This window comes from Armigeres subalbatus, unplaced genomic scaffold, assembly GCF_024139115.2.
Source record: "Armigeres subalbatus isolate Guangzhou_Male unplaced genomic scaffold, GZ_Asu_2 Contig606, whole genome shotgun sequence".
Lineage (NCBI taxonomy): Eukaryota > Metazoa > Arthropoda > Insecta > Diptera > Culicidae > Armigeres > Armigeres subalbatus.
In genome coordinates, this window is record NW_026943376.1 from 221306 (window position 1) to 232620 (window position 11315).

The 11315-nt window shown below is 44.8% G+C and overlaps 1 non-coding gene across 1 annotated transcript; it reads right to left on the reverse strand.

The window, feature by feature from the left end:
• Positions 1-222: 222 nt before the first annotated feature.
• On the reverse strand, positions 223-294 carry Trnah-gug (transfer RNA histidin (anticodon GUG)). Its single transcript has one exon. It is a non-coding gene; the product is annotated as a tRNA-His (tRNA).
• Between the last annotated feature and the right edge of the window lie 11021 nt (positions 295-11315).

Consider the following 11315-nt stretch of genomic DNA (forward strand, 5'->3'; position numbering starts at 1 on the left):
CCGGTCTAGCGATTACTTATGAGTTTTTTGTTCTCCCCCCGGTTGCCAAACGCCTATCTGTAAGCGACCTGTCTCGGGTGCGATTCAACAAGTGAACTAACGATATGTGGGAATAGGAAAACTGCACGGGAATCATTCGAAATCATGACCTACCTATTTCGATGCCGTTGGGTGTGAAAAAAAAAATTATATCACTTCGCCGTGACAGTGAACTTGTAACACTGCCGTGACCAGGATTCGAACCTGGGTTACTACGGCCACAACGTAGGGTCCTAACCACTAGACGATCACGGCTGTCGAAGTGTGGTGAATGGATGGTGTTCGAACAGCAACGCTGGATAAATGGATCGAATTTCAACAATTTTTTTTATTTCTCAAAGCACAGTGATCAGATTGAGTACATAATTATACCATCAAAAGTGGATTATGTTTGGTTGGACACAATGTTTGTTTAATTTATTTCAATACATAAGCAACAATCATTACCACGCACAGCTTTACAGTGAGCTAACTGAAGCCTTGGGGTTATTGCTGCGATAGTTGTTGTGGTTCTGCTGATTTCACAGAATCCGCTGAATCTTCGCAAAAAAGTGACAATTATTTGCGGTACTATTTAAAAATATTGGATGAAATTGTCCCAAGTTTAAGATGTTTTCACTTCTTCAGTATAAGGTTTTCAACTCTTAGCAGCAACTTTCAGAAGCATTCTAAGGCACAACCCATCATCAAAATTTTAATTCAATTCGCAGCTTCGGGAAGTGTTCAATTCCTTCATTATTCATTTGTTCAGCCTTTCTAATTTCACAGCAGTTGTGTCCGATACGGAAACTACCACGAAGAAACGACCTTCGATTACTCTTTGCGTTTAACAAAACGAATGAAGGCTGGTACAGTTCCAAGCGACCGTGTCTGTTTATTCGCTGCGACATCACTACATACATCGTACAAAAATTGTTGATTCATTTGTTCAGTTCTTCACCAAACCTGATGATTGTACGCGACAAACTCGTCACAACGGAGGAGTACAATCACACATCGACGGTTTCAGTCTCGTTGTGTACTTTTGGAGCTTGCTGATAAAGAGTCAATTATGGATTGTTCACTACAAACGAATGCCTCAGTTTGGAATATATTGAGCGTATTGTGGAAGGTTATGGTCTTAATAGTTTTGATTATAAGATGTTTGATACAGTATAGGTTTGTCATGCGGGATACATCATAGATCAAGTTGATGCAAATTAATGATCGTTAGCAGTTTTCTTTTGTTGTTTCAGAAAACTTTTTGATTTCGATGGTTTTTAATTTTTTGGTCCATTGTCACGATAAGGACTCTGAGCATCCTTCTGTAACATTGGCTTAAATTAGTTACACCGAACTTAACTTATATTTGTTCTAGACTAGCTGATTAGTCAATCATTCTCATAGTTAAAACGAATTTCAGTCTGTTTTTTTAGCAAGCGGTAGATGTCCCCTCCGCCGGGCGGCTTAAAAGCATCATGCGCCCTTCTGAATCTATTACGTCGATGATCTTTCGTAAATTTAGATTTTGTAGTGAAACTTACAGCAGCACAACTGTACTTTCGATAGAATAAGAAGTAATTCAAAGAACGAGGAGAGAATGATATTTATTGATTACTAAACATATTTATCCAGATGGTCGTCCCAACTTTAGTTTTCTAACAGCTGAGTTAAGCTACGAATCGATCGTTTAATTCAAAAGTTAAGCAATATTAGACGACAAAAACATTATTTGCTTTTTAAAGTCAATTTAGGAAAATCATTAATCAGGAAAAGTTGATTTGTCTACAGCAAATTCTGAGTGAGTGAGATTTTTCCGCGAAAATTAAGAAGAACATCCGCAGGAAATTAAAAACACCTAATGAAAATGTTGACAGCTTAGCTTTAGCTTAGCTTTAGCTTAGCTTTAGCTTAGCTTTAGCTTAGCTTTAGCTTAGCTTTAGCTTAGCTTTAGCTTAGCTTTAGCTTAGCTTTAGCTTAGCTTTAGCTTAGCTTTAGCTTAGCTTTAGCTTAGCTTTTGGCTTAGCTTGAGCTGAGCTTTATCTTAGCTTTAGCTTAGCTTGAGCTGAGCTTTAGCTTAGCTTAGCTTTAGCTAGCTTTAGCTTAGCTAGCTTAGCTTAGCTTTAAGCAGCTTAGCTTTAGCTTAGCTTTAGCTTAGCTTTAAGCAAGCTTTAGCTTAGCTTTAAGCTTAGCTTTAGCTTAGCTTTAGCTTAGCTTTTAGCTTAGCTTTAACAGCTTTAGCTTAGCTTTAGCTTAGCTTTAGCTTAGCTTTAGCTTAGCTTTAGCTTAGCTTTAGCTTAGCTTTAGCTTAGCTTTAGCTTAGCTTTAGCTTAGCTTTAGCTTAGCTTTAGCTTAGCTTTAGCTTAGCTTTAGCTTAGCTTTAGCTTTAGTAGAAGAGTAGCATGGCAGTCAGTATGGCTCCCGTCTGCTAAGGGGTCTCTCACACTCCTTCCTCATCCTCGACCACCAGAATTTGAATACTGCGAACAGCATCGAACAAAAGCTCAATAGTCATAATACTAACCTGTTTACAGCTAATGATTCTATTCCCCATAATAATGAACATATTTATTCATTGTATTCCATGTACTTTGGCTCAAAGTTTGAGGTAAATTGGCAGTTACGTGCCAATTCAATATCCCTCCACGAATATCACTGCACTTCACTTCTTCTCACAGCGTAATCAAAAACAAGTTTTTGAGCCCTTTTCCGCACAGGAACCAGCCGAAATTTTACTTTTTGAAATTAATCGCTTGTTTGTAATAGACGCTTAACACTAATCGTGATACTTGCCCGAAGAAATTATAAAAAAATTGATTGAATTGTTGATTTTTGGTAAGAAGGTTGATTTTTTTTTTGTACTGACTGTGGCATTTCCATATTGTGCCATGGCAAGGGAACATCGTATATGACTGGAGGTAATATTCAGAATATCTCTCTCAACATAAATCACATAGGGTAGATGGACCAGTCGTGGTTATTGCACCAGTTGTGGCACTAGTGGTTAGATGTACAAGTCGTGGTTATAACACCAAGTGGCCCCAAACGGGGGAGACAGTCTCCAGGGGATGAGCTCCCTGGGGGCCGCTCCAAAACGCGGAGGGTTACTACCCCGAACAAGGGTAGTGGGGCTGGGAAGCTGAACCCCGGCCAGGTACCTCCAAAACCGGAGGAGGAAGGACCTGGAAAGGTCCGTCTTCCCAGGAAAGACGGTGGTAAGGGGTTACTGCAGGCTGAGAGCTCTCAGCCGCACCAGACCAGGGAAATAGAGGGGGTGACGCTTCCTGGACCCTGGTCAAGAACAAGAGGAAACCGAAGACGTCAAGGGCCGAAAAGAAGGCCCAGGCGAATGAGGGTAGCAAGAAATCTAGGGTAGGTGCCAATCGCTCCAGGGGCGATGCCCTAGTCATCAAAACGGACGAGGCTAAGTACTCGGACGTTTTGAAGGCGATGAGGAGTGACGTCAAGCTCGGTGAACTCGGCGCCGACGTACGTCGAATAAGACGTACCCGGATGGGCGAGATGATCCTCGAGCTGAAGCGGTGCGTCTCGCAAAAGGGCGCCGCCTACAAAAAGTTGGCGGAGGAAGTCCTTGGGGAGACGGTCAAGGTGAGGGCACTCACGACGGAGGTGAATCTAAGGGTTAAAGACCTAGACGTGGAGTGGAGACGCCCACCGCAGCCGTTCGGCTACGGAAAGGTCCGGCAGGGACACATGTAGCATTGGTTCGGCTATCTGCGGCGGATGCCTCCAAGTTTGTCAAGTTAGGGAGCGTCAAGGTGGGGTGGTCGGTATGTCCTGTGGCTAATGTGGAAGCAACCCGTTTGCTTCAAGTGCCTGGAACTGGGGCACAAGCAATGGGACTGCAAAGGCCCTGACAGAAGCAAGCTCTGTCGACGCTGCGGATTGGAGGGACATAAGGCACAATGCTGCACGAACCCTCCCAACTGTTTGATCTGTTCCAGCAAAGCTGCGAACAGCAAGCCCCCCATGGGGGGTTCGAAGTGCCCGGCGTTTAAGCGTGCTGCAAAATCACAGTGCAGGTAACGCAGCTAAACCTGAACCACTGTGATGCAGCCCAGCATCTGCTGTGTCAGACAGTTGCTGAATGGGGGACGGATATCGCCATCATAGCAGATCCTTACCGATGGGTCTAAAATGGCGGCGATATGGACAACGGGGAAATACCCAGTCCAAGAGTTGGTGTCTTCGACACACGAGGGCTTCGTCATTCCCAAAATCAACGGGGTTTTCTTCTGCAGCTGCTATGCGCCTCCTCGATGATCGATCGAGCAGTTCGGTCGAATGCTAGATTGTTTGACGGCTAACTTGATGGGGCGTAGGCCGGTGGTGATAGCGGGAGACTTCAACGCTTGGGCCGTGGAATGGGGAAGCCGATCCACGAATCGACGGGGGCAGATCCTGCTGGAATCACTGGCCATGTTGGATGTGGACTTGGCTAATATCGGTACCAAATGTACCTACAGCTGGAACGGGGCCGAGTCGATTATCGACGTTACGTTCTGGAGCCCTGGCCAAACGAGTAGTTCGAACTAGAGGGTAGATGATGGCTACACTCACAGCGACCACCTGGCGGTTCGCTACGGTATCGACTATACGACCAGCAGCATTCAGCGGACGGAAGAAGGGGCGAGGCCTAGCCCTCGCATGTGGAAGATATCATACTTCGACGACGAGGTGTTTAAGGAAGCGCTCCACCACGAGCACAATACTCTCGGTCTGAGCGGCGAGCAGCTGGTAACAGTACTCTCGCGTGCATATGATGCCACCATGCCTAGGAAAGTCCAGCCTAGGAATGGGAGGCCAGCGGCTTACTGGTGGACTCAAGCAATTGCGAACCTGCGGAGGCGGACAGAAGAGGAGCACGCACAGTCCCTTAGTGTAGATAAGGCGCCAGGACCGGATGGTATTCCGAACCTGGCCATCAAAGCGGCCATTGCTGAGGCTCCCGAGATGTTCAGATCTGTCATGCAGAGATGCCTGGAGGAGGGAGGCTTCCCTGAAGCATGGAAAAGAAAGAGCTTGGTCCTACTGCCGAAGGCGGGAAAACCACTGGGGGATCCGTCGGCATATAGACCAATATGCCTGCTTGATACGGCGGGGAAGGTGCTCGAGAGGATCATCCTAAACAGATTGTTAATACGCACTGAGGGTGCGGTTGATCTATCGAGTAACCAGTTTGGCTTCCGAAAGGGTAAGTCGACCGTAGACGCTATCTTGTCGGTTACCAAATTCGTGGAGCTATGCAGCGTAAGAGGAGGGGAGTTCGCTATTGTGCAGTAGTGACTCTCGACGTGAGGAATGCATTCAATAGTGCCAGTTGGGCAGCTAGTGCAGATGCGCTCCTGCGTCTTGGATTTCCCGAATACCTGTACAAGATTCTCTGAAGCTACTTCCAGAAACGAGTACTGGTATACGACACGGAGGCGGGTCGGAAGTGCATTGACATAACCTCAGGGGCTCCGCAAGGTTCCATACTGGGTCCGGTGTTATGGAACGTCATGTACGACGGTGTCTTGAGGTTGAAGTTCTACGGAGGTCTACGGCGAATCGATCGAAGAGGTGGAGTTGACTGCAGCCCACTCGATCGCAATTGTGGAGGAGTGGATGAGTTCCAGGAAGTTAGAACTGGCTCACCACAAGACTGAGGTGGTTGTTGTTAACAACCGAAAGTCGGAGCAACAAGCGGTGATAAGGGCAGGCAACTGCACGGTCACCTCTGAACGCTCCATCAAACTCTTGGGGGTAATGATCGACGATAAGCTCAACTTTGGTAGCCACGTCATTTACGCCTGCAAGCGTGCCTCCACAGCTATAGTGGCATTGTCCCGGATGATGTCCAATAGCTCTGCGGTTTATGCCAGCAAGCGCAAGCTTCTGGCTAGCGTTGCTCTGTCCATACTGAGGTATGGGGGCCAGCTTGGGGCACGGCCCTGCGTATTAACTGCTACAGAACGAAGTTAGAAAGTACGTATAGGCTCATGTGCCTAAGAGTTGCGAGCGCGTACCGTACCGTGTCGCACGATGCACTCTGCGTCATCACCGGTATGATGCCTATTGACATCGTTATCGGTGAAGACATAGAGTGCTTTGAAATGCGCGGCACGAGAGGCATCCGCAGGACTGTCAGGTTGGCCTCAATGGTCAAATGGCAGCGTGCGTGGGACAGTTCCACTAAGGGTAGATGGACACATAGGTTGATACCGGAGATAGGTACGTGGGTCAAGAGGCGCCATGGAAATCTCTTTCCACCTGACCCATGTCCTGACGGGCCATGGTTGCTTCAGACAGTACCTACACCGGTTCGGACACTCGGCCTCGCCCGAGTGTCCGGTGTGCGTTGGTTTAGAGGAAACTGCGGAACACGTGTTGTTCGTGTGCCCGCGTTTTCGCACAATGCGTGACCACATGCTTGCCACATGTGGTCTGGACACTACCCCGGACAACCTAGTTCGGAGGATGTGTAAAGCTGAAGTTGGCTGGAACGCCGTTTTATCGGCTATCGTCCAAATCGTCTCGGAGCTACACAGAAGGTGGCGCGTGGACTTAACGATGGCTAGTTCAGGCGCAAATAAGAGGTGGTCCAAGGGTTCGGAGTCGGCTTCATGGGTCATACCGGTGCCCTGTGGTCGAACTCGATCCTTTTATCGAACAAGTGGCCGCGTGAAAAACAACATGGTATCGTCGCTTTCGCAGCGTCGGTCAACCGGGCGGGTTCCGAGCCCGAGGACGGAAAGGGGTCCTCGTCAAGGCTGGGGCAGGCGTAGGCACCGCGTCGGCAAGTCCCTCTGTGTGCTGGCGAATAGGCCCTATCGCAGAAAGGTCAATTTGGGGTGCACGTGGCATCATCATTCTTGATACCAGTCGTGCAGAGGGAAGCAGGCGCGAAGTCGACCCTTCCCACCTTCCGAGGACATAGGGCGTGGTAAGGCCACCTGGAAAGCCGACAATGCGCTGACACGATACCATGGTGTTCTTCTAAAAAAGCGAGTCACGATGTTCGATGCTGCAAGGACACGCAGCTAACCTCGAGGGTGCGTTATGCACTGGCCCCCCTTTGAAGCATTACTTTCTGGTTGTACCGAAGGGACGATGGGCTTGGCGGCAATGGAAACGGTTTAGCTGGTCGGGGATGCAGTCCTGCCTCCCTCATTGGAGGTGGCCCCTAACCCAGCACTTCCTGGTCAACCCAAGATGTCTGTTGAGCAGATTCCCCCTCCATTGTTTAGGAAGAAAAAAAAAAAAAGACATCACCTCAATTCGTCGAACTGAGTCGATCGGTATACAACACTATGAGTGTTTGGGCGTTCTTTTTAATGCTTTTGGAGCAATCATATAGCTTCTACGTATACTTAGTACACGAGAAAGGCAAAAATAGGCATTTTTTAAAAATCATGTATCTTACAAAGTTGTGAATTTGGGCAGAATTTTATTCATGGTCCTCAAAGCTTAAACGTTCAATAGTATAGTGCATGATGTTTTACTGCGGGGTATTGCGGGATACCAAACTGTTTTGTTCGTTAAAAACAGCGTAAAATATGCTTTTACAAAACTACTTAAAACTAAATTCTGGACGGAGCTATTATTACATTATCTAGCCTATTGCATAGATCTGTTTAAGAGCTTTGTAACGATATATAAATATGTTACTTTTGAGATGAAAATATGGCAAAGCTGCCCGTTTTCCCAAAAAACCGTAAAAATATCATTTCTAGGAGGGGCTAGTTTGAACGTCCCCCACCCCTCCCAAAAAAATCTAAAAAATAAAAACCGTCCTTATTATAAAAACATAGGTTATAAGCTGTGTATTCATCACATTTTACTCGCTCAAATCGAAAATTGGCCTTTTGGTAGTTTTGACCACTCCTTTATATGGGGCTGTCCTATTGTGCACAGGAGCCAGCCGGAAATATTGATGGGATGCTTATGAAATTTTACTTTTTGAAATTAATCACTTGTTTGTAGTAGAAGCTTAATATTAATCGTGATACTTGCCCGAAGAAATTACTAAAAAAATTGGTTAAATCTTTGAATTCTGGTAAGCATGGGTGTAGCCAGGATTTCGATTAGGGGGGGGGGCACATTTTTTAGGTCTTCTGAATCGTAGTTTTATAGTAGTTTTATAAAAACACATGAATATAAGTGCTTGGTACTTTTTCCTTCTAAGCTCCAAACACTTTGAAACCAAATCCACAACCAACAGTAAAGGCTGAATTACAAGAGCGCGTTGCGCGTCAGCGTTGAAGTCAGCGTTTTGTACTAAAACGTAATGCCAATAAACGTGACGCATTCACGACCGAATTCTCCAGGAATGCCTCCAGCAAATTTATTCGGCAATGTCTTCAGGAACCATCAATTTCGCCGGGAATTGACCAAAAATTCCACCATTATTTACTCCAAGAAATCTTCCACGAATTCTTTTCTAAGTTCTGCAGGGAATTCTTCAGATAATTCTTTCGTGCTGTTTCTCATAAAAAAATCTGAAAAATTGTACCTTGGAATTCCTAAGAATATTCCGTGGAAATTCCGCAGAATTTCCAATAAACATTCCTGAGAATTTCGCGAAAAATCTTCCTGTGTAAATTCCATATTTTTTTTCCGTGAAAGTTTCGAATAATTTCTTGTGAAAATTTCAAAGAATTTCTCCAGGAATTCCACCGAAAATTTATACAGAAATTATACCGAAAATAAAATCAACAATGGAATTTTTGGAGGAATTGCTAGATTAATTCCTAAAGAAATCCTAAAAGAATTCCGGTGGAAACTTCAAGATTTCCATTGGACATCCTCCAGAAGTTTCTTCGAAAATTCCTTCGGGAGTTCCTCCGGGAATTCTCCCAGGAGTTCAACCGGCAGATCCTCCAAGAATTACTCCAGGATTACTTCCGAGAATTATTCCGGTAGTTCTATCGGCGGTTACTACGGGGGCTCTCTGAAAATTCTGCCGGGAATTTCTCCAGAGTTTCCTCCAGGAATTATACAGAAATTCCTCCAAAAGCTCCTCGAGGAATTCTCCGGGAGGTCCTCTGATGATGATGATGATCCTGCTACATACCCCTACAAAAGTATCTGCTAGATGAGGTTTGTATATAAGATGAATTCTCCAAGATTTTCCGAGAAGTCTTCTGGTAGATTCATTGGCAGTTCCTCCGGGGGTTCATTTAAAAACTCTCCCGGGAGTTTCTTCAGAAATTTCTCCGGGTTTTCCGCCAGTAGCTCTTCCAGGAGATCATTCAGACTTTTTTCATGAAATCATTTAGGCTTTCTTCTGAAAATTAACTGGAAATTCCTCCCGAAGTTCTTCCGATAGTTTTTCTGGGAGTTCCTACGGGAGGTCCTCTAAGAATTTTTCTAGGAGTTTCTCCTGAAATTCCTCCGGGAGTTCTTACGGGAGCTCCTCCGGTAGTTCCTACGTGAATTCCCACGGGAGATCCACCAGCAGTTTTATGAGCATTTCTCCGGGAGTTTCACCGACAGTTCCTCCGGGTGTTCCTTTGAGGAGGAACTCCCGGAGTAATTTCCGGAAGAACTCCCAGAGGAATTTCTGTAGGAATTCAGAGTGGAAATTATCGGAGGAATTTTCGGAAGAACTGCCGGAGGAACTTCTTGATGAATTTATTGTAGAACTACAGGAAGAATTGCCGGAGGAAATCCTGGAGGAACTCTCGTAAGAACTTCTGGATGAACTTCCGTAAGAATTCCAAGAGAAACTCCTGGAAGAATTCTTAAATGACCTCCCGGAGGAGCTCCCAGAGAAATTTTTCGAGGAACTTCTGAAGGAATTTGTAGATAAATTCCTAGAGAAAGCCTAAATGAATTCCTGAAAGAAAGTCTGAAAGAATTTCCGGAAGAACTACTAGTGTGACTCCCGGAGAAATTTGAGGAACAGCCGATGGAATACCCGGAGTTGAATTTCTAGAGGAACTTACGAGATCCCATTTCCCTTGAATTTCCTGCCAAATATCCTCAAAGAATCCCCTGTGAAGTTCCTGGAGGGATTACTAGAGGAACTTTTGGAAAAACTCCTGAGGGAGTTCCCGGAGGAACTCCCACAAGCACTTCCAGAGGAATTCTCACAAGGTAGTTTACTTAAATAATTATTGGAGAAGTTCATGAAGGAATTTCTGGAAAAATATCTGAAGGAATTCCCGAAAAAGTACCAGGAGGAATTAATGCAGAAATTCCCAGATGAAATCCTGAAAGTATTCCCAGATGAATTGCTGTTCTTTGTTTGTTCTGAAGAAATTCCTGGAAGAATTCTTGGAAGATATCTTGGAGGAACTCCCAAACTAATTTCCGAATGAAATTCTGCAGTAAATTCCGACTGAAGTCCGGGAAGAATTCTAGGACAGTTTCGCAGAAAAAATCTCGAAGAAATTCCTGAAGGAAGGGAAGAATTTCCGGGGAAATACTTGGACGATTTCCTAGAGAAATTCAAGAGGAATTCTTGAATGATATTCTGAAATAATTGCGGAAAGAATTCCAGAATGTAATTCTAGAGGATTTCGATATTGAATTTATAGAGGTATTCCCGGAAAAAATCCTGGAAGTTATCCCGCAGGAATTTAAGGAAGAATTCCTAGAGGAATGCCCGAAGCAGTTTCTAGAAGAATTTCCGAAGAATTTTTTTTATAGATTAGCAGATGAAATTATGGAGCGAAATCGGAGGATTTCCGTCATAAATTACTGAAGAAACTTCTAGTGGAATTTTGGGAGGAAATTCCGTATGTATTCTTGGAGGAACTCTAGAATGCATTCATGAAGGAAATGCTGGAGATTTTCCTGGAAGAATAGCCGAAGAAATGTCTAGAAATAAAACTTGAAGGAAGAAAAGAAATGTTCAAGAAACTTCCTCATGAATTTCTTAAAAAAAAATTAGTTGGGGGTTTCCAGATAAGGAAAAATTACAATTACAGGAGAAGGATTTTAAAACGATTTTCAGAGGAATTTGTGGATAACTTTCCGGAGGAATTTAGAAGTTCCCAGGGGAGCTTCTAGAAGGATTCTAGGAGAATTCTTGAGCCCGAAATGTTTCGAGTTGTTTTGAACTTTCATATAGTATGGATCCTGGATACCCTTATAAGTTTTTTGGGAATATGATTGGATTGTAAAGTGCACATGTTTAAGCGAATTCATTACAGTACTCGTTCAATCATTCCACCATTTAGGAGGCGACGGCCCCCCTGCCCCCCTCTGGCTAAGCCCTTGCTGGTAAGAGGTTGATTTTTTCATTATACTGACTGTGGCACTTCCATATTGTGCCAGGGCAAGGGGAC